The 24,395-nt window shown below is 46.1% G+C and overlaps 1 long non-coding RNA gene across 1 annotated transcript; it reads right to left on the reverse strand.

The window, feature by feature from the left end:
- Positions 1-3,184: 3,184 nt before the first annotated feature.
- Positions 3,185-23,774, reverse strand: LOC142497260 (uncharacterized). The gene is made up of 5 exons (XR_012802217.1): positions 23,618-23,774; positions 10,945-11,067; positions 4,643-4,687; positions 3,439-3,520; positions 3,185-3,359 (listed from the first exon to the last, which is right to left on the reverse strand). It is a non-coding gene; the product is annotated as an uncharacterized LOC142497260 (long non-coding RNA).
- Between the last annotated feature and the right edge of the window lie 621 nt (positions 23,775-24,395).

The raw sequence follows: 24,395 nt of genomic DNA on the forward strand, positions 1-24,395 counted from the left end.
GATATCTTTTTCTTTCATATATCATCACACTTTCCTGCGCTCCTCCTCATCTGCAAGCAATACAAGTTTACCATCCGGGGATCTGGAACTGTCCCATCAGAGGAAGTTGAGCTGCCTATTTTTACACTTTTATTGTTATTTTATCACTATTGGTGTGAGATAGATTTGTGTATTTCAGTTGTATTTTATCAACATTATTGGTTTACCATTCGGGAGCGCCCAGTCCACCACCCACCTCCTTTCCCTTCCCATTTCCCACACCCCATTTTTGCATTCACTTTATATACAGCAAGCATGACTCAACAGTCGGGATCATACATTTACCCTATCTTGTCTACAACTCCCCCCTCCTACATTTTTTCTGTTTCATTTATTTATTTTTGCCTAGCTACATGTATTCTGCGTACTGTCACCAGTACTTCTACTTCTACCTTACGGATTACCCGCTCAACCATGGGGGAGGGAATGATGCTGGCCCCTTCTTATTTCTTATCTGGATTTATATAACACATCTCAGTCTATCATTTGGGCATAGTTCCTTATGTCGGGATTTACGGGTCTTCTCCACTTTAACAGGTTTTGCATAGACCTAAGCTTTAAAATTTCTGGGGTTCCTTTGGATTTCTTCTGTGTGGAGTGGCTCCTCTGCCCACTTCTTTCCATATGGGTCTGACGGGAGGCGGTCTGTGTTCTTCGCTGGACATGGAGTCTGGTGGTTGCAATCCCAGTCTTTCTAGGAAGTCCACTCCCTCCTCTGGATCCCTCATGTAGGCTTGCGTTCCATTCCTTGTGGCGATGAGGCGGAATGGGAACCCCCACTTGTATCGGATTTCATTGTCTCTCAGGACTTTTGTGATATGTCTCAGGGCCATCCTCTTCAACAGCGTTGATGGGGCTAGGTCGTTGTACACGTCTATCTTCACATCTCCCCATTTCAGCCCTCCTTTTTCCCGTGCCAGGTTAGAAATCGCTTCTTTAGTTTTAAAGTAGTGCATCCTCACCACTACATCTCGATCTCTATCTCCGGCTTGTGGTCGCGGTCTGAGCGCTCTATGCACCCTGTCCAGGATCAGTAATGCTGGGGGCGTTTCCGGGAAAAGGGTCTGTAGCCATTCAGTTGTTGCTCTCTCCAGATCTGTGACCGTCTCTGTAATGTTTTTGAACCTGAGGTTGTTCCTTCTTGTCCTGTTTTCTTGATCCTCCTGTTTTTCCTCCACGGCGGCCATTCTGGCTCTTGGAGTTGGAGTTGGAGCCGGGACTCAGAGAGGGGAAGGTGTGTAGGTGCAGCGGTCTGTGACCCTCTGCACTAGACCAGAGACACCCCTTAGGCCCCAGCTATACCCAACTCACCCTAGATTGTGGCTGCTCTAGGGAAGGCCCCATTAGTTAGGGACCCTGCCTTTACTGGTTAGCCAGATTAGGGCCACAGCTGCTTTTGGAGCTACTATCACCGCAAGTGTCACTTCAGTGGGAGGTGTTCAGCCAGCGGAGGATATCGCAGGATCGGCAGATCCCTTTACCTCTTCTTGTCAGTGCACCAGGGTGCGGATACAACCGGCAGGTACCTGTTCACCAAACGTGCACCAACACTACTGTACAGTAAGGCGCTGATCACACCTAGAAGGGAGGGTATCTTTTGGGGGACACAGAGGGTGAGGCGACCCCGGGACTCTCCTGGTATTGTGGACACTGTGTGGGGTATACTGTGGTGGGACAAAGCCCTGCGTGGCTAGTGATAACTGTAACCAGTAGTAATTATATCCTCTGTGTTGATTAGTTTATATGACAGTAAAAGGTTATTGCATAATCTGTGAGCTGTTATTATTGGTTCCTCTTCGGGGTTATCTCATATAATTGGGTTCCTGTACAGGTGAAGGCGCTGCCACTTTATATATTTGTTAACCCAGGCTCCTAGTGGCAAAGGCTCAGCTCTCTGTGAGCCCACAGGTAACGCCAGCACCAGTAGTCCCTTCATGCTAGAGGGAAAAAGGGCTGCGGAGTATGCGTATGGAGATCCGTGGTTTTCTCCCACAGCTCGACTCTGGGCTTTAACCTGAGTGGCTTGCTCCATTGCTGGGTGATGGGATGCTCCCATAGACGCCTGTTGTGCAGGGTGGTACTGGCCTGCTGGCGTTGGGGGGCGCCCCTGATCAGTCTCTTCCTCGTGTCTTTGTTGCAGAGGGAGCACTTAACTGATCTTCATGGTCACACAATTGACGCGGTGACGTCACGCACTGTAGGTGTACATATAGCGAGTCGATGGCTTATTTTACAAAGGGCCAAGTGAAGGGTCGATAGTGACACATGGTGCCAGTCCTCATTTGGATTTGGGTCTTCTAGGCTGCTTCCTGCTTTTCTCCTATTCTGTTCTATGGGGAGGGGGGAAGTGAATTTCTGCGGATATTTGTTTTCTCTTCCCCATACACCACCCTTGTGAGATTCTTATTTTAGTGTTTTTTGTTTAATAAATTGTTTGTTTGTTTTTGCAAATGTATGTTTTATGTATAAACAAGTGAGGAGAAAGAGATATGCTTTTGATCGGTGCATTCCTAGAAAATCCCAAATGTGAGCCGGTGTGGAAATAGGCACTTTGCAAGTGTTCGTACCGGCTACGGTATCTTTTAGCACAATTAAACCTTATTCCTGTGTCTAGGGATAGCCTGACAGGTGGGTCATAGGTTGAAAGTGTAAGCACATATACCTGAATGTATAGGGTATTTATTGTATATGTTTTATGTATATCCATTTGAGCGTTGGACCTTTTTTCTATTGGAGTTTTGTAGTGATCCTTACGCAAGAAATATGGGGACGCGCAAATGAAAGTAGCTTATGCGAGTCGCGGATCGAATGCAATGATGAGCATTATGGTTTTAATCGACTGATCTACTAAACGGGATATATACCAAACTGTAATTTCTTGCTCTTAATAGCAATATTACTTCTACATATAAAAGGGGTCTAAGCCACAAAAAAAGAAATTACAAAACTGTAAGCTGAACAGCACTATTGAGGAACTCTTCAGAAAGCCTTGTGGAGCGAGTATATGCAACAGGCAGAACAAAACTATAGCCAACGTGGCTACATCTCTCCATCTTTAATTGTTAAGTGCCTTTGAAATGGTACTAAATAAAATTAGCACTGTTTAAAAGGCAAACCCTTCTCTTTCGCAAATAAATGACAGAAGTGGACAACTCGAGTTTATTCGGCTACGTATCAACACAAAGGCTAAATACTAGCCACATGTTTGTCACACTGTTCATGTGGATGAAGATGGATTTCACTTGACTATTTTGAATAATCCTACATTGCTTGATTTTGTAAATGCAGCAGAAGTTTGTGTAATAACCATCACAAAAAACCTGCAAAAAAAGACACATTACTGTTACAAACTTTCTAAAATACTTGTTTAACATAAAATCTATGACCAACAAAACTCACTATTTTTTTATTGTAGACCACGTTTCTGCATCAAGTTCCCGTGTGCCATATATTCCAGACCATTCATTGGATTTATAGTACACTATATATGAACAAAAGGTTTTTTTAGATTAGGTGTTTCATGCCACTCTTTACTTCGGGTGAAAAACAACTTTTCTAGTGTGATTTATATATGAATATTTAAACACATTACTAATATGTTAATGCAGCAATACAGGTATCATTGTTTAAATTTATTATAGGCGAAGAGCTGAACTGTGTTAATTTCAGCTCTGGGGACACCTTACTTCCAGAATTAACTTTGTAGGGTGTGACGGTTATCTCTTTTCAGTTTAAACATCCCAGTCACGCGGGCCAATAGAATGCCGCACTGGATGACGTTATCTCTAGAAGCAGGGGGTCCAATGAGCTGAAATGAATACAGTGCAGCTCCGAAAACCCCTGCTTCAATCCTGTAATAAAAAAATAAAGTAAAACCCGTATTGCTGCTTTAATTTAACTTATATGATACAGGGATCGCAACCACGTGATCACTTCAATAGCAATCAGTTACAACCAGCATTCCGATGACTGAAATAGGAGTGTTTTTCCTTTCCAATCATGAATGCAATCTCCCATTCGAGAACGAGCAAAAAAAGGTATGACATTCAGGGTCCCTGGAGTGCCGGCCCTTGTGGCTTTCAGGGACCTTCATAAATGTCACTCTAAAAGGTTAAAAATTAAGACAATGCCTGTAGGCCATGCTTAGAAAATCAGCCACCCTCCCCTTTTTCTGTCCAGTAACTCCACATTCAGTAGTGCTATCGTAGTGCATTCAAAAACCTTCAATGCAAACAGAAAATGTGGTACTTCAATACAATCAACTTATTATGGTGAAGCCATCATTTTAAAACAGAAAACATATTTTTTAAATAATAACTCAAGTGATTCTACAGTGACAAGTTGTGTTAAAAAAAAAAGTTCTGTTTATTTCAATGTTGACCTACGAGTGATTGGCCTTATATTTTCCACAGTTCATTTCAGGGACTCCCCTTACCACTCTTCTGCTTTTCTATTGCCTACATTTTATCTGACTTTTAGGAAGAAGTGAATTTCGAATCGTTACAGAATTTGAGACTTAACTCACAAACCTACCAATTATAACAGCACAGACTGCAAGGCAGTGCCACCGTGAACTATATAAAAGCAGAAGAAAAAAATGTACCTTCTAAAACAGAGGGAAATCTTCTGTTCATTGTATACCTGAAATCTAGTGAAAGGCAGAAAGATTAGCGATTTATCAGTGGAACACATTACAATCAAATGTACAAAACCCACCTATATTCATATTATATTTATTGTAACAATCACACAATATAGAATACTTGTATAAAAGGTGAGTATTTCTAAATGTAACCACCCCTTACTTTAGGTCCACATAATGCCTCAATAGTCTAAATGGTACAAGATCTAAACAACTGGGGCTAAAACGGTACCAAAAATGGACAAACAAATACAAGAAGATGATAGGACAACAGCTATTGTATGATGTTTGACCTATTTTTAGAGTTGATGGTACTTTACAGTCTTTCACTTATTTGCCACCTATGACATATGGTGTTACAGAGCTTTGTTGTTAGAAGTTAAGGCCGGAGTCATCAAAGCACGATGCGGGATAGTCAAACACGATGATGCAGGGTATCGAGCAAATTACTTTATCGGGAGATACTGTCAGACTGAGAGTGACATTCGTCATTGCATTTTTATGACTCCCGGTCTGTCTCACACATGCACCAGAAGACTTAGACAGATGGATGCTGGGTGAAATTTAAATACATTTACTGTTTAGCCAGGGTACAACCTAGACTTGAAAAACAGATTAGGAGCAAAGTTAATCCCATTGAGTCACAAATAAGAAAACAAACTGAGCATAAAGGGTCTGATTCCTTAAACTCCGGATCAGCTGATGGCAGAAACGCTGATTCAAGTCAATTGGAGTTTTCACCCAAAGTGCGACTGGCCTTGGAGTTTTTACAATCAGTCCCAGAGAGTACTGTAACCATGCTGTAAAATGGCTGCAGTCATCTCTCCTGCTGACAATAAGGCCTCGTAAATTATGGGCATGCCAGCAGTAATTATGGAGGTTTGCCCTCACACCCTGGTGAGGTGCCCTATGTATGGATGGGAGTGGTCACATGCTCTGAATCCATAATTAGTGATGTCAGAGTTGTGTCAGCCCCCAGAGGATACATAAGGCACAGCACTGATCAAAAGTTAGGAGTTCAGAAGTAGTTGCTAAGCTGTTGAAGGATTAGGTAATAGTTCTTCCCAGTTCTGGAAGGAGTTAAGAGTGATTCTGTTCTAAGCTGCTGCTTATGAGACTGTGACCAGGGACCTGGCACAGGGTAGATATCCCTGCGGGGATAGGGAATCCCTACATTAGGAGGACTATACCTTTCAAAGGGAAGTACGGTGAACAATGGAGGGCTAAATACACCCATTGTGGAGGGCAGCTGGCCCACCGTATTCAATAAAGATGCTCCTGATTAAAGACACTCTCGTGTGTAAGTGTGGAATCATTGCACAGAGAGGAGCACCACAGAGGAGTTCCTCACCAGGACCATCCACAAGCTCACGCTGGAATCCTGATGAGGTGGAGGCGCTGCACTGGATCTAGGTAGGACTCAAGCACACTACCTCAGCTGCCTGTCTGGGTTGGCAATCCCCACACAACATCATGCGGGAGACTCAGGAGTCCTGTTGCCAACAGGTGCACCACCGGACATCACACTGTAATGGGGACTGGTTAGACCACAGGGGCCAATATGGGATTGGGTGGGTCAGGCCAGGTCAGAAAATCCGTTACAGTACTTAGACAGAAGTAGAAAAATAGAAACGGAGAGAGTCCAGAGATCGAAAGGAAAATATTTTCTAGAGCAGGGGGTGTGCAAAATTTTTAAGTAGCATCCTCTGCCTGCTCTTAACTTCCACACCCCCCACCCTCTTTGGCATCTCTCTCTGACGTTGAGACGTTATCGTCATGGCATTGCGATGTTGCGTTGTCATGTGATGCGTTGGCATTTTGTTGCATTGTCATAGCGACGAGTGTCAAGAGAAGCTGGAGAGAACGGAAGAAGCAATTTAGAGGCCCGGCGCTCTTCCCCAGGCAATCAATTTAAATGTTGTGGAAAAGAGCACGGGGCCTTTGCAAGCGCAGCGCCCCCCCTTTCAACATTTTGTGTGTGTCCCCCCCCCCCCGTTTGCACACCTGTTCTACAGATTGGTGAAGCTTAGCAAATGTTGGCCATTTGCAGTTTCCAAAAAAGTTATTAAAGTTATCAAACTTCACTAAAAAATCCTCAAAAGCAAATACCTTACGTAGAAAGCCACTTGTTAGAAATGTTCCTGAAAATAATCGAATTTGTCAACTTTTCCAATATTTTTATACAAAAATTGAGAAGTGTTGAGTGCAAATCAACAAGTTTCCCTCAAACATTTTGCTGATTTACAAAGTTCTTAAAACAAATTACAATAACTTTTATGAAACTACTATATTAAATAAATATATTAATGTAAATACTTTATTACTGAGAACTACTATTAATGGTTAAAATCTACTAGGTCCTTCAAAACCAAGTGATAACCCCTGTAAGAGTTTATGGTGTAGAAGTGTCCTTAAATTTAAAACCTCAATAGCGCTGGCATGTGGCATAAAGCCATGTATGGTTGTCACACAGTTGGTGTGACCTTTGAAGAGTCAGTATACTGAATCCTATATATTGGTGTCTCTATTGGTAGGGTCAGATAGAAATTAATGTTACTGTCTGTATGATCAGTAAGAGCAGTAATAGGATGTTAAAGCATTCCTAGTAATAATATTTGATCCCAAGAGAGCCACTGTATAATATATTGATATTCTAAAGTTGATATATGGCGAGACTGGTAATAGCCAATTTTGTGATACTGTTAGTGATAATTATGTGAACGGTATATATACAAAATAAGTCATGGGCCGTTTTAGAGCCCAGAAATGAAAGAAAAAAAACCGTGAAAAAAAACTGTCTCATGGATTGTGTCAGGAAGTAACTGGGACATCTGTGATTGTCCTGGAACAGGATTACACATTTTCTGTGTCTCTTAGCAGCTCACAGATTTCTGTCTCCTTAATTCAGCTGCTTGTTAGTTCCCCTGTTCCAGCAGCTAGCTGCATGTGTAAAGATACATTATTGACACTTTCTATCTTTACGGCAACCTCCCATTCTCATTACCATGCGTTTGGTTTAGCCTTGTTGTTCCCCTACCCATTTCTGTTTATGGAATGGTCCTTTGACTCTTCCTGCTTGTCACAGGAACATGTGCTTTAGATCTAACTAGCTGGCTTAGTGAGTACATTCTTCCTCCATTACACCCCTGCAAAGGCCATCCTTTTTTACCCCCCCCCCTTTATACCAAGGCACCATCAGCTATTGAAGCACACGCACTACATTACACCATCTTTAAGTACCTTTTATATTTCTGTTGACTCCCCCAATAAAGTTAAAGAATATAGAAGGACTTTGTGTGCTTTCAAAAGGGGTTGCGTTAAATCACTGGAGTCATTCACATCCTACTGTACATGTGATCCTGGTTCCAGAAGAGTGATCGTGTTCAATGTATATACAGATAAAATAGGTGTGTGGATAATTGTCACAACCATCAAATATTTATCATTCTAATTGAATGCTTATCCAAATAGTAAAGATGAGGGTAGGCTGTTACTATTGATAGACGCTGTAGCGTACTGTGTCTCACATGCCTGCCTCTATTTACCGGACAGATTATATTTTGTGTATCGGCTTGAGTAATGGTATACTGAAATCGAGTTAGTGCTCCATAGACAGTATTGGTTTAATATACTGACTGCTAGTGTTTACCTTGTGGGTCCACATCTTTTTATCTAGCTATAGATTGTTAGCCAGAGCTTAGCGTAATAGAACACACTGCCTGTCTAATGCCTTGACTGAGACCTGCGTCTCAGTCACACTTAGTGACGTGAAAAGCAGCACATCACCCGACGCGCTTTTCGTTCCGGGAGGAACTTCTTCATGGGTGGGCTGTCATACCAACTGTCTCATACATGGCTTTATGCCACATGCCAGCGCTATTGAGGTTTTAAATGTAAGGACACTTCTACACCATAAACCCTAACAGGGGTTATCACTTGGTTTTGAAGGACCTAGTAGGTTTTAACCATTAATAAAGTATTATTAACATTAATATATTATTTAATCTGGAAGAGGTTGGGTGAGTCATTTATGGATTCTTCTTTCCTTGTATATGCCTCATGTTTATTCCCTGACAGCACCCCTCTAGAACATATTAACACTGTATTAGCTGAGCTGGGGCTCATCCTCTTTATCTCTCACCTTATTACATATTGAGTCAATCATCCCTTGTTTTGGATCTATCAAACCATGTGGAAACCAGAGTAAAACAATATTTTTTTAAGATAATTGTACAAGCTGTCTAAACAAAACTAACTAACACCATGTCACTTCAACGTACAGAGTTTAAAGGAACAGTCCCTGCAGAGTCAAAAAAAGAACGAAGGACAGTGGCATGTTAGTAGGTTAAATGGAGATGAACAATCTAAAAAAAAATATTTCACATCTTTTTTTAACCGTATTTTCCATGGTAGGCCTTAACCAAATCTGTTGGTCTTTACATTGTTTATCTTATTCTTCTCAAAATTAGAGGTAAATTTGTGTATTTGTTTTGTCCATTGTTTGTGAAATAGGTATAACCAGACAAAAAATAGTTATGGTGGGTAAACAAAATTGACAAAAACCCTCCACCGTACATACAGTAAATAAAAATGCCATGTGGTGAAATTGCATAGCTCAGAGGTCTGCAACCCTGTCTTTCACCATTATCGCTTAACAGTGCTTCCACTGTAGCCAGGTACTCTGGGTAATGACATGCAAATGAGCAGTGTCCTTCTTTACTTCTTATCCATTGTAACATGGACCTAAAAGCTTATGCCTGCTGTATTACACAGCTTTCCAGCACAGCCTGGGCAAAGAAGTGCATAGCCAGTAAACCTACTCACAGGCAACATCTATTTCGACCTTTTGGGTATAAGAATAGGTATAAAACTGTAAGGGTGTGTTAGGTACTTTATGTGTGCGCGCGGAGGGAGTGCGGCAGGTTCCGCGACGGCACGATAGTACAGGGTGCCGCCATGTTATTGCGCAATGTTGCAGAGGGCACTAACAAAGATGGAAGCGCGCGAACGCCAGGCCAATAAGGGAAAGGCTCTATTAATGGACTACAACTTCCAGGAGCTCTGGATCAGTCACCTGACGCTAGGAGCCAATGAGAAAGGTGGGATTAGAAGGAAGTGGAGAGGGAGACCACGCTAGGGAGGAGAGGAGGACAGAGCCGGAGGAGGTAGTGTGAGTGCAGGGGGTCAGTGACCCGCCTGCATAGGTCAGCTATTCCCCTCAGGCCCATAGGAGAATTCCGAGTCACCGTAGGCTGCGGTACTGCAGGGACGCTCGATAGCGGAAGGAATTGTCACTTTAGTTAGGGACAACGCACCGAGTTGTGGCCGGTCGCCGTCATCTGGGATCAGACGGCGGGACACCGCGACATCAGGAGGACAAGGAGCGGAGGCACGGATCCTTTGTGAAGAAGGAACGGTCACCGCCGTGACCGGAAGGTACATTGTAATGGAAAGTGCACCAACACCGCTCATCAGGCGCTGATCCCGCCTTAGGAATACCTCTGTAGTGACACTAGCAAGTGGCTAGCGGACTGAGCATACTACCCAATACTTTACAAGGACAACCTCTATAAGAGCGTGGCGGAGCCACTGTTATACCGGACAAATTCCCTAGAGGTGTGGCTGAGCCACTATAGTATAAGGACTCTAACGTTATAATATATATGCAAGTTATGTGTGATGTTATATAGAGAATAAGGTAAGACTGCCTATGCATAGTAAAACTTGGTTGCACGCACTGTATGGTATGTTTCTTGCCCAGGGCAATCTTACATAACGGGGATCCTGGGCAAGTGGAGGCTCTGCGCTAGAACCGTTACCCCAGGCTCCCAGCTAGCGGAGGCTCAGATCTCCTGGAGCCGCAGGTTGTGTACAGTACCAGTAGTCCCTTAGGAAGGCGTCAGAAAAAGGGCTACAAAACCATCATTGATTAAACAGATAAGTTGCTACCTGTATGCATGAATTCAATGGGCCTGGAGAAAAGTAAAACGTGCTTTTTTTTAACAGGATACTTACTTTAAGATTAGTTTAATTTTTCTAAGTTAGTGGAATATACTCATGTTTTTTTACCTGCCACGTGGGACTGCCCCTTTAAATCAAGATAAATACCCAAAGATGAAAATTCACATTTTGATATTATTTCGCATTAAAAAAAAAAATAGATATGTATGTTGCAGGTGCTATTCTGTGTACGAGACTGCATACAGTTGTCTTTACTTGCAGGTGCTTTGTGTTGTGTAACTTTGAGTGCACCTCAGTACTACCTTGGCTCACGTTCAATTTATGAAACAGAGCGTATGCCCCAACCACACCGGCCACTTCCAGCAATATAATGCCTTTCAAGATCTTCTTGGCGACGGGTTCCATGCTGACGACCAACCTGGAATCTGATAACAGGGGGGGGGGGGGGGGGTGTTGTGCTTAAACTGTAGTTTGATTTACTTAAAAATGTATATTATGAATAAAGTACAACCTTTTAAGAAAAAACATACTGTACACTAAATTATCGATGTATGCATAAAATTATCGATGTATGCATAAAATACAATTACGATACACCTTTGGCACATTCTGTGTAAGCGATTTTAAAACGTAACTTAATAGTGGTCTTAAGGTTTATTTTAAAGCGGTAGTCCATCTACATTTTCACGACACCACTCATCATTATTCAAATAACTTACATCTGCTGCAGTCTAATAACCCCCTGTACGTTTATACTAAATAGAAATAAAAACTGGACAGACGGGAAGGGGCACAGGTTGATTTATCTTGAAATGTAGGTTTCTAACCACTAATCTACATTGTAATACCCTAAAAACAGGGACTTAATATGTTATATTAGTATATTCTACCAAAATATATTGCTTTCTAAGAAGTTATCTTGACATCACTGATTTGCTTCTTATATACTCCTGTGCTGCATTTGCACCATGTGAGTAAATGATTAATATGCACACTAATTATTCTGCAGTTATGTAATACTGTACAACAGCAGAAGATGGACACAATATAATTAGAATAAGTGCTGAAACTTTGAACTTTCCTTAGAACCGGATAACACCCTAATTCCTTATATAGCAAATGCATTCTAGTTTTTTTTCCCGTTTCCAAGTTTGTTGTACAGTAGATTGTTGTCATGCTATCATCTGACCATGGGAATGTTTATCAAGATTAATCCATTTTCTTCAGCCATTACAACTCCCCAAACCACTCACTAAAGGTGCCAGCAAAGTGAAAACAGAGTAAAAATGATAGACATTTTTGCAGGACTTAATTTGAGTCATGCTTCATTTTGCAAGTCTTCATACATACTGCATCACCCATTGTGTTCTAGTACCCATTACTAAAATGAATAAAACAAGGAATTTGGAAAACTACATTTAATAGCACAGCACTATTTTGATGCAAACATCAGACACTTGATTTTAACATATTTTTGCGTTGTGTACATGAATTGGCTGTTCACAAATCCCAATTGCAGACCAATGGGCTAGATTAAATCTTTGTTCTCAATGTAGTCGTATACCTGGATATTTTTGGTAAAAAGCCTTTTTTTAAAGTAGAAAGACATTCAACCCTTTTATGTATACTTGGCCAAGCCTCGTATGGTGCAAAATGTATTATAACTGATATATGTAGATTTATAACACAAACTATGCAATATTCTGTAAAAGTCAAAATACAGTAGACACTTTAAATCTCTGCAGACTTCACAATCTAATTTTGATTCCTTGAAGCAAAGGGGGGGTGGGGGAGGGGAGACCTCAGCCTGAGGAATATTTCTCTAGCCGCTGATGCGAGGTACCGTACCCAAGTCTATACATATGGAGGTAACACACTGGAATTACCCAAAACAAAAAGTGAGATGTAAGGGTCACTCAGATAACTCACACATTGAAAATTTGAGAGGATGTGTATATAAACCAATCACTTCATGCAACAAAAATCTCAATTACATTCATATTTTGTGAATGTTTGGTGTCTAAAAGAAAGAAATCCCAAATAATTTTTTTAAAATCAAAAATAGATAAAAGGAGGGAGAAAGAGAGCAACATTATTTTTAAACTATTGTCAATTGGAGGAGCGGCTAAGTGAGTAAAGACACTGACTGGCACGGAGTTTGAAGCAGGGGAACCTGTTCCCTGTCCCCCTGATGAAGTGTGACACGAAACGCATAGGATAGTCATTGCATGCTGGGTAATTACGTGACAACGCTATACGCCTAGCACTGCCTACATGAGTGCAGGGATCACTACACGTGGACGCCAGTTTAGAACTTCCCCTAAGCACACGCCAACTGCGATCCAGAGGGGGATATTGCCTGGACTACAGACCTTCCGTTTGAGTGATATACCCATTCTGTGTACTTGGATCCATATGATTCCACTTTTATCGTAAGTTGTGTACTTGTTATTTTAATATGAATTTATAAATGTGTAGCCAGGTCCCCCCTCACGTACTCACCCCCCTCCTTCTAGCACGCGAGCCGCGGGTGGTTGTAATTGCGGCCGGTTGCTAGGGAAGCGGTCGGGCCGGTTGCCGGGGACGCGATCGGGCCGGTTGCCGAGGCCGCGATCGCGTCGTTAGGGTCCCGGCGGCTAGCGGAGCCAGGCGCCGCCATTGAAAGATAGCTCGCGCATGCGCAGTTAGAGCAGGTGCGGGAGAACTCCAGTCAGCTCGCGCATGCGCAGAAGTAAGCCCGCGAAGCCCTAGCCTACCAGGGAAGGTATTGGCCAGGGACTACAGATACCAGGAGCATTAGGGAACCCCATGTGACGCCAGGGAGCCAATAGGGCTGGAGGAGCTCCCTGCTTGCAGGGAATAGATACTTTTCGCGGGGTTTTTGCACACGTCAGTTGGTGACCGGAGCAGCTAGGGGAAGGAGGTAGGGTGCGGGAGTCAGTGACTCTCTGCACTAGGCCAGCAATTCCCCTAGGCCCCAGATAGCCCTGAGTCATCTTAGTGAAGTATTGTAGGGACAGGCCCTAAGTTAGGGATCTGCCCCATTAGCTACTGGACAGTAATAATAAAGGATACTGCGTGCCTCGCGGAACGAGCTGGACTGTTATCAGGGTGGGATCGCCCCTGAAGAATCAGCCTGTGTTGGATCCGGAACTCGTGTAGGAGTTAGCCTAGACCCTTTGAGAAGCCGTTGCAGGTCCGAGTACAGGAGTGCTCGGCAGGTAACCCACACCCTCACGTGCACCAACAAGGCCTATCAACAGACATAGTGGCTGCGCAGTCACACACATACACTGGTTTATGATTTGGGAGTACGAGACATTGGGTTGGGGTTACTGGACTTGGGGAGGGATCTCTTTGTACAAGCGTTAGCGTCCGACGTGGCGCATAAGGTATTGGCGTCCGCCGTGACGCATAAAGTGTGGGCTTCCGCTGTGGAGCATAGGTAGAGTGGTGTGATAGGCTGTGATTAGTGCCTCCTCTAGAGAGGGACAAGTGTTATATGAAGTGTGTTATTGTGTTCCCAACTAAAAGCTCTTTGGTTATCTCACACATGTGTATTTGGTTATTGTGATTGTCCTGCGAGGAACCACTCCCCCTCTGGTGGGAGCCATCGCAGGTGGAGGCGCTGCATCGTATGTGAATACCCCTAATATAATTGCCCCTAGGTTCCCCGTGGCGGAAGCTCAGCCCTCCTGTGAGCCAACAGGTAATGCACCACAACTGAGTAACCTTGTATGTTCCTGCACCCACACAGTGTAATCTGCGATTGGGGGGGGGAAAACCCGTTACATTTGGAGGCGCTGCTGAGAGCTTAGACCTGGGGTGCCCTGTTCCATTTTTTTTCTCTTTTTCTCAAAATGTCATCCCCGTTACCGTCACCGTCTCGCTCTGAAGTACGCGACTGGGCCATGGAGCTACAAGTGCCGCCGCTTCACACGCTCGCGGTGAGCCGGGTCCCTGTTGATAAGCCGTCCTCATCCATACAACTGGCCCTGAGGCAACACCCACATATCCGGGATGCTGTCAAAATAAGAGTGTTAGAGCGACGCAAGGATACAGACCGGGAGTATTGCTCCGTGCTAGTGAGTGTAGGGAAGGATATAACCGAAGATCAGGGGCCGTCCAGCTTGTGGCTGGCAACGTCAACCGGTTCTTGCTGTATTGTTGTCTATCCTGAACTGTACGTAAAATCAGAACCCGACAGCTCCCGCACAAATTTACAAGAGGTTGCTATGCATACATCACCTTCTCCTTCTGAAAGTTGTTGCGGGGCCGACAGGCCCGCTCTCACCGACCATAGTCCACCCTTAAGTATGGCCCGCTCGTCCTATAAACCTGGGGATGACATCCGAATGCTAGCTCAGGCACTCCTAGAATTAGGGCCGTCCTGATCCGAAGCTCAGACCTCACAACAGTATCGCAAGCTAAAAATCTTTTCAGGAACCAAGCCGACCCCGACGGGCGAAGAGGCGTTTGACGCCTGGAGAGAATACACGTCTCAGGTTCTAGAAGAGTGGACGTGCTCTGAGCCGGTGAAGCGACAACGCATAATGGAATGCTTACGCCCTCCCGCATCTACCACCATACAGATGGCTAAAGATCAGCACGCGGACGTCACCGCTCATCAAATGCTAGAGACTCTTGTGCGGGCCTATGGGCGAACCGAGGACATAGGGCAATTGATGAAGCGGTATTTCAATCTGTGCCAGAAAGACGGGGAGGAGCTATCTGATTTCCTACAGCGGATCCAAGCAGTCTTGTGGGAGATGCGAAAAAGGAAGAGTATTACGGCCGCCGAGGTGGACGAATACTGCCGTAACCAATTTCTGAGAGGAGCTCTACCCGAACATCATATTGTAATTATGATGAAGCGCTCCTTGATGCGAGGTGACCCCCCTTCCTGGGAGGAATTAATGGATGAGATCAAAGAACACGAGGCCTACGCCCGGTTGCATACTCCCACCAAGGTTAAGGAGCCTTCCACCCGTGACCCTGCTAAGGCCGCTGGGGCCAAGGCCAAGACAACCCCGACCCAGGACGTGGAGGTCGCAACTAAGGACTCAGCCTCTAAAGCTAGAGCCGCCCGTAAGCCATCTTCCCCGCCTAGGGGCCGCTCTGGGCCCAGAGACCTCCTCTGCTATACCTGCGGTAATACGGGCCACTTCTTCCGTGATTGCCCAGAAAGGGAGGACCTCCCCGGAGACAACACTCCCGACCGTAGGAACACAGCCCGGTCGATGGTATGCAGAGTACAAACCGCCGGGTCTGACGTGGAGACCCCTCAGGGAACCACCGAGGCCCCTGCGGATGCCGACGCAGGGGATGACGCCTCCAACCGGGAAGATTACAGCCAAGTGGGCCCTGCAGCTATCATACCGGTGTTATTAGAAGGGATCTATGCGTCGGCTCTTCTGGACACGGGGTCCCAAGTGACCATCATATACCGCCCGTTCTATGAACAACACCTCCGACACTGCACCCTGAGAGCGGCTGATCACGTGACCGTACGGGGGCTAAGTAATGAAGACTACCCCATCGATGGGATTGTACGGGTTCAAATGGAAATACTCCAGCTGAATACCGGCAAGAGGCACCCCATGCATGTGGCGGCCCTGGTATGTCCGGAGCCCCAAGACCAGTGCAAGTACCCGATCATCTTGGGCACCAACGCTGACATAGTACAAGCGGTGATCCGAGCGTATCTGAAAGAGACTAACGAGCTGCCGCTAGCCACTGCTCTCCTAGATCCAGTCCTGCGAGAAGAGTGCAACCGGGTATATGCCCTGGAGCGCCATGGGGATCTCTACAACCGTCAACGGGGACTGACGACCATATTACCAGGGGGAGTGCAAAAGATGGACGTCTGGTGTTGTTATCCCGAACGAGATAAGAGCGACCAGCTATTCTCTCTGGAGAATGCGCCTGAAGAAGAAGAGGTCCAGAGAGGGTATAGGGTACTACCCGAAGTGAGGGAGTGGACAACCAAGATCCCACTCCGAACCCACGTGTATGTCCAGAACCTCTCCCCCTTCCCGATGGAATTTGATGCCGACCAGAAGTTAGGTTGCATATATCCAGTCAGCCCTGTAGAAACCACGCCTCAGGTGAAGGCGGTGGCCGTGGATGAACGGTTAGTCAAGCTGGACTTCAACTTCGGTGAGTCGACACTGTCCAACCAGTGGAAGGAGCGGCTGACAACCCAGTTGAATCGACGACGACAGGTGTTCTCCACGAGTGAGATGGATGTGGGGTGCAGTCGCAGCGCCAAACATGCCATTCGTCTGAGTGATGTCACCCCGTTCCGAGAACGCTCTCGTCGCATCGCCCCACGGGATGTGGACGATGTAAGGAACGCCATTCACGATATGGAAGATGCCGGGATTTTGACGGAGTCTCGGGGGCCCTACGCATCACCCATAGTGGTAGTGCGTAAAAAGAACGGATCCGTACGACTGTGTGTCGACTATCGAACTCTGAACAATCGTACAATACCGGATCAGTACAACCTTGCGCGCATTGAAGAGATACTGAATGCGCTGAATGGAAGTCAGTGGTTTAGCGTGCTCGACCTCCGATCCGGGTACTATCAGGTACCTATGAATACGGAAAATCAGGAGAAAACAGCTTTCGTCTGCCCATTGGGATTCTACCAATTTACACGTATGCCCCAAGGTATATGTGGGGCGCCCGCTACTTTCCAACGGCTGATGGAAAAGACTATCGGGGACATGAGCCCGCGGGAGTGTCTTGTATACCTGGATGACATCATCGTCTTCGGAAGCACTCTGGAAGAGCACGAAGAGCGATTACTCAAAGTGATCGACCGTCTGGGAAACGAAGGATTGAAATTGTCCCTAGACAAGTGCCGGTTTTGCCATACCTCAGTAACCTACGTGGGACACATCGTGTCCGCCCAAGGGATCGCCACCGACCCCGCCAAGGTAGAAGCAGTAGTGAACTGGCCTCGTCCCGAGAATGTCACGGAGCTGCAATCCTTCTTGGGGTTCTGTGGGTATTACCGTCGCTTCGTGGAAGGGTACTCTAGTAGAGCTAAACCCCTGAACAGTCTGTTGAAGATATATCCCTCAGAGACCGGGAGGAAAGCTGCATCGGCACGCCAACCGTTTGGTGATAAATGGACGCCTGAGTGCGAGCAGGCCTTCCTGAAATTGAAGAAGTGTCTAACTGAGGCACCGGTGCTTGCGTATGCTGACCCCGAACAGCCTTACGTTCTACATGTGGATGCCAGTCTCAATGGACTGGGTGCCGTCCTGCATCAGAAGCACCCTGAGGGCCTTCGGCCTGTAGCCTACATCAGCCGCAGCCTGACACCCAGTGAACAGAGATACCCCGTCCACAAGCTGGAATTTCTGGCTCTCAAGTGGGCTATCACCGAGAAGCTCCACGACTACCTGTATGGTGTTACCTTCGAAGGACGGATAACAATGCCCTCACTTATGTCAACACCTCGGCTAAGTTAGACACCGCTGGCTGGCCGCTCTAAGCAGCTACCGGTTCACCATGAAGTATAAGCCGGGACCCTTGAATATAGGGGCTGACGCCCTATCCAGATGACCAGGGTGAAGTGCTAATCCAGATGACGAGGAATGGGAGGAAATCCCAGGACCCGGAGTGCGAGCTATGTGTAGCATGGCCGCTATCGTCAACGACCAAGTGGCCTTTTCAGAATTAAGAGTGGCCGACTCAGTGGGATGCCGGTCGCAGGCTGTCCCAGCCGCCTACTGCGACCCAAAAGGGATGAACATCACGCATGACAAGGTGTTACGGTGGAAGGATCTAGTAGACTACCAAATACGAGACCCGGTCGTTAGTATCATCAGGCGAGCCGTTGAAAAGCAGAACCCAGCCCTTCTGAAACGCGCACCCAATGACTTGGTGGCCTTGCTCATGCGGGAATGGGACAAATTTGAGATAGACAATTGCTTACTCTATCGGGTGGTGCAATACCACAACCACCCGGATAGGCGACAACTAGTCCTCCCTAAGAACTTACAATATCTGGTGTTGAAGTCTCTACACGATGATCATGGACACCTGGGTATAGACAAGACTTTTGGGCTGGTCAGAGATCGTTTTTTTTGGCCCAAGATGCGAGAGGCCGTCGAACGCCACTGTCGCCGCTGCACTAGGTGTATACAGCGCAAGACTCTGCCTACACGAGCAGCCCCCATGGGCCATCTAAAAAGTTCGGGCCCCATGGACCTTGTGTGTATGGACTTTCTGTGCATTGAGCCTGACAGCCGGGGAATATGCAACGTGCTAGTCGTCACGGACCATTACACCCGGTATGCTCAGGCCTTCCCCACTAAAGATCAGAAAGCCATCACCGTGGCAAAAATACTATGGGAGAAGTACTTCGTGCACTACGGTCTCCCCAACCGCCTGCACTCCGATCAAGGACGGGACTTTGAGTACTTTGATCAGAGAGTTACTCAAAATGCTGGATATCACCAAGTCTCGAACAACCCCGTATCACCCCGAAGGAGATGCACTGCCCGAGCGCTTTAATCGAACCTTACTGGATATGCTCGGAACACTACAGTGCTCAGAAAACTGAATGGAGCCGACACGTAGAGGCCCTGGTGCATGCGTACAATTGCACTAGACACGAATCAACGGGATTCTCCCCCTACTTCCTCATGTTCGGGCGAGAGGCAAGACTGCCAGTGGACATACGTCTTAGAGTGTCGACAGATGGGATACACAATGCTACCCATTTTAAATACGTACAAAGACTCAAAGACAGTTTACAGCAGGCCTATCAACAAGCTGAGAAGGCTACAGCTAAGTTGAACGCTGACAACAAAAGGCGATACGACCATAAGGTCAGATATCGGGAACTTCGTCCTGGGGATGCGGTATTGCTTCGAAACTTGGGAGTCCCGGGAAAGCACAAATTGGCCGACCGATGGAGAGACGGAGTGTATGAAATAGAATCCCAGATGCCGGGCCTCCCGGTCTATCGCATCAAAGACACTGATGGCCGGGTAAAGGTATGGCACCGCAATCATCTTCTCCCCATTCCACAAGTAGAAGATGAAGAGACAGAGATACTGGCCACACCGCTCAACGGTGAGTCTGAGTCGTCAGAGATGGGTCAAGAGACTGTCAATAATGAGACCCACTCTGAAACTTCTGAGGATCCTATGGAGGGACCCTCTCAAAGGTACTTCCCCACAGAAGGGGCATCTCCTGGAGGAGCTACGGGTAAAGGGCCCCGTAGGCCAATGCCTACTAAGGTGGCCCCAACGGGCCAGCCTTTGGATGCACAGAGCCCGTGCTTTGTGCCTAACAGAGACTGTTCAGAGACAATTATCCCCTCAAGGGAAGAGGCTGAGCCTCAGGACTGTGTTTACTACTCCCCCGAAGGAGTCGCAAAAGAACAACTCCGTAGGAGCCAAAGAGTCAGGTACCCTCCAAACCGGGTAACCTATGATCAAGTTGGGGCACCCCATTATGAGGCTCAGCAATGGGCTTGCAGCAAAGTACAGTCAGTTATTGTGATGTTCAATGAAATGTGCAATCTGATTTAGAGCTGATAATAGTGAAATCACGGTTGGTTGTTGAAATTTTCATTATATAAGTATGTTACGCCATTTTCATTATATAACTTTTGTATATAGTTGCATTGCATGGTGTCCCAAGCGAGGACATTGGGGATTTTACCAGGGGGAGGATGTAGCCAGGTCCCCCCTCACGTACTCACCCCCCTCCTTCTAGCACGCGAGCCGCAAATGGTTGTAATTGCGGCCGGTTGCTAGGGAAGCGGTCGGGCCGGTTGCCGGGGACGCGATCGGGCCGGTTGCCGGGGCCGCGATCGCGTCGTTAGGGTCCCGGCGGCTAGCGGAGCCAGGCGCCGCCATTGAAAGATAGCTCGCGCATGCGCAGTTAGAGCAGGTGCGGGAGAACTCCAGTCAGCTCGCGCATGCGCAGAAGTAAGCCCGCGAAGCCCTAGCCTACCAGGGAAGGTATTGGCCAGGGACTACAGATACCAGGAGCATTAGGGAACCCCATGTGACGCCAGGGAGCCAATAGGGCTGGAGGAGCTCCCTGCTTGCAGGGAATAGATACTTTTCGCGGGGTTTTTGCACACGTCAGTTGGTGACCGGAGCAGCTAGGGGAAGGAGGTAGGGTGCGGGAGTCAGTGACTCTCTGCACTAGGCCAGCAATTCCCCTAGGCCCCAGATAGCCCTGAGTCATCTTAGTGAAGTATTGTAGGGACAGGCCCTAAGTTAGGGATCTGCCCCATTAGCTACTGGACAGTAATAATAAAGGTTATCAGGGTGGGATCGCCCCTGAAGAATCAGCCTGTGTTGGATCCGGAACTCGTGTAGGAGTTAGCCTAGACCCTTTGAGAAGCCGTTGCAGGTCCGAGTACAGGAGTGCTCGGCAGGTAACCCACACCCTCACGTGCACCAACAAGGCCTATCAACAGACATAGTGGCTGCGCAGTCACACACATACACTGGTTTATGACTTGGGAGTACGAGACATTGGGTTGGGGTTACTGGACTTGGGGAGGGATCTCTTTGTACAAGCGTTAGCGTCCGCCGTGGCGAATAAAGTGTGGGCTTCCGCTGTGGAGCATAGGTAGAGTGGTGTGATAGGCTGTGATTAGTGCCTCCTCTAGAGAGGGACAAGTGTTATATGAAGTGTGTTATTGTGTTCCCAACTAAAAGCTCTTTGGTTATCTCACACATGTGTATTTGGTTATTGTGATTGTCCTGCGAAGAACCACTCCCCCTCTGGTGGGAGCCATCGCAGGTGGAGGCGCTGCATCGTATGTGAATACCCCTAATATAATTGCCCCTAGGTTCCCCGTGGCGGAAGCTCAGCCCTCCTGTGAGCCAACAGGTAATGCACCACAACTGAGTAACCTTGTATGTTCCTGCACCCACACAGTGTAATCTGCGATTGGGGGGGGGAAAACCCGTTACAAATGTACTTATGCACTTTCAGTGATTCTTTTCCTTCTTCTCTGCGCCCCCATTCTTTTTGTTATATGTGTGTGAGTCCTCTCAAGCCTCGCTGATCACGGGAGACGGGGAGCAGCATTGAAGAGGGATCTCCAGGGAGACATTTGACAGCCAGCGCGCACTAAAACTCTTTACTCGTGTCGGCTCCTTGTGACCTTGGGCAAGTCACCTTATCTCCCCTGTGCCTCAAGCACCAAAAACATAAGATAGTAAACTCCATGGGACAGGGACCTGTGCCTGCAAAATGTCTCTGTAAAGCGCTACGTAAAACTAGCAGCGCTATACAAGAACATATTATTAATTGGACTTATTCCCAAACTGCACTTAAAAAGTTATTTCTTAATACTAAGGCCCAGTCAACAACAAATTTGCTTTGAACAGAAAAAAAAAACCCTTTATAGTAGTAACGATTTCCCCACTCTGTGCTCATAAAACTGATTGTCACTGATCAGTTCATTATTGGCATACCATATTAGGCCAAGTACTTAATCCCTCAACCGTCACTGTAGAGTTGGGCGTTATACTGATATGATAGTAATATTGCAATAATAAAAAAAATGACGATGTCGATATGTACATTTTTTATTACTGCTGTATCAGTCAGCCATAGTAATTGTTGACATTTTAAGGTAAGCTAGTAATATGCAGTTTCAGACGAGGCATCTTCAAAGAAGGCAGAGCCGCCAAGTAAACCAGGATCTTTGGACCCCTATATTTCACCCAACCCTCAAATGCAGTGATACACCCCTGGAGGATCGCTTTGCCCAGTGTTTGCACTCTGCCTCTTAATCACTTCCCCACCCATCTCTAATGTTCAAGGACAGGGGGAAGTGTGACTTATTTTAAAATGAAATTGATAAAAAAAAAAAAAAAACATTTAATCTGTAATAAATGTTAAGAGCCAATGCCTTCTACATTTCCCCTTTTATACATTATAGATTCCCCCCCCCCCCCCCAATAATTAAGAGTTGATATATTTTTCTATTGTACATATATGGATCACATTTGTTTTATACTAATTATTGTAGTTTTTTATATTTCCAAACCCTAGGTCACTGGATGTGCCTTATTTATTTTAGATAATAAAACATCATAAAAGGTAGTTATGGCGCGGTACTTATATTTTGTCTGGGAGAATCTTTAATACAGAAATGCCTCCCTTAGACTTGTCTCTATGTGGTAGCCTAATGAAGAGCTCCTAGACAACTACTTAGTTTGATGATAGTCATGTACATAATCCACCAGTACTGTTTATACTCCATATACCTCTGCCATCTGTTAAAAATATCCCTTAATTCAAAGCATGGGTTGATCCTTCTCTTAAGAAAAGCCTCTCTGTTTCTGTCAAGGTCAGTGGTGTTTTTGTAGGGAAATAAGTTGCCAGAAACCTGAGGGGGGGAAATGAACAGATCTAAGCCTACAGTAAATAAATTAGCTTTAATATAGAAATATCTGAGAGGCTCATTTGTATTTCTTTCATCCCCCTTCCAAATAATTGTACAAATCACTTTAGTTTCTGGTTAGCTGCTTACATAAGGCGATGGCGCTCACTTCCCTTGAAAACCCAGCCCTGTTATCAAGGTCAACTTAAAATACAGAATGCCACCATGCTGCATGTTACAGAAACACTTTCAGCCGGTGCATGGGCCTTGCTGGGTTACTAGAGATAGCACAGTATCTGCTGCGCACGTGCCGAGGATTGCTATACACTGCGGTTATGTTTCCCTCGTGGGAGGGCTACTTTTTATGGACTGCATTAATAAAGCAAACCCGTTGCCATCAGGTCAATGTCACCCCCTCCACTTATCTCCTACAGATAACACGTGTCCTTATAATGATGCGTAAACCCTGCCAGCATGTGCCGTATAACACACTACTGCTCTCCCCAACACAACAACTGCAGCAGCGTCACACTGCGCGGGGCTTTATATAACCTCACCCCGCCCCCTCCTTCCACGTGACCCCGTGTTCTTACCACGCGGAGACGACGGCAGCAGTTATAGTCAAGTATGTCAGCGAGGTGACGTCTGCAACGTATGATATCTGACGCGTGACCGCACCGAACGTGCCCTCGCTGCTACTGGCAAAACAATTCTCCCGCCATCACTGTTACTGGCAAAACAACTCTCCCGTCATCACTGTTTCTGGCAAAATAAGACGTTGCCCGCCGCGCCTCAAGAAGTGAGTTGACATGAAAGATTCATATGCTGAGATAACCGTGTATTCGTGTCTATAGTACAGATTGTGTTTAAAACGATACACTGTAAATACATATTTATTGGTGTTAAAAATCTCAGTGTCAGTGGTGCAAACTACTGTATTGTCACATCTAGTGTGTGGTTTTATATTATTGATTTGTTGCCGGGGAGCGAGGCTGTCAGGAGCACAGTTGACCGTATCCAAGATGGCTACCGCAAACGTGATTGTGTCAACGCGCGGCCGAGGACCAGCAGCCGGTTTTGCTTGTCGCGCTCATGACGCGTTTTTGCTTGTCGCGCTCAAGACGTGTGGTGAAGGGAGAGAAGAAGCTTCCTGGAAGAGGAATCCGCAGAGGCATCTGACAGCAGCTGTATAACCAGAGAGGGCTAATGTGAGATGGATGTATCCACCCATCCTGGGGAAGGGGAATAAGGGATGTGTGTATATATCATGGGGAGTGATAAAAAAAAGTGGATGCATATATCCTTGGGAGGGGAAATAAGAGGGGTATATATCCTGAGGTTTGGGAGATAAGGGGCTGTATATCCTGGGGA

The sequence above is a fragment of the Ascaphus truei genome, chromosome 1 (assembly GCF_040206685.1).
Source record: "Ascaphus truei isolate aAscTru1 chromosome 1, aAscTru1.hap1, whole genome shotgun sequence".
NCBI classification, from domain to species: domain Eukaryota; kingdom Metazoa; phylum Chordata; class Amphibia; order Anura; family Ascaphidae; genus Ascaphus; species Ascaphus truei.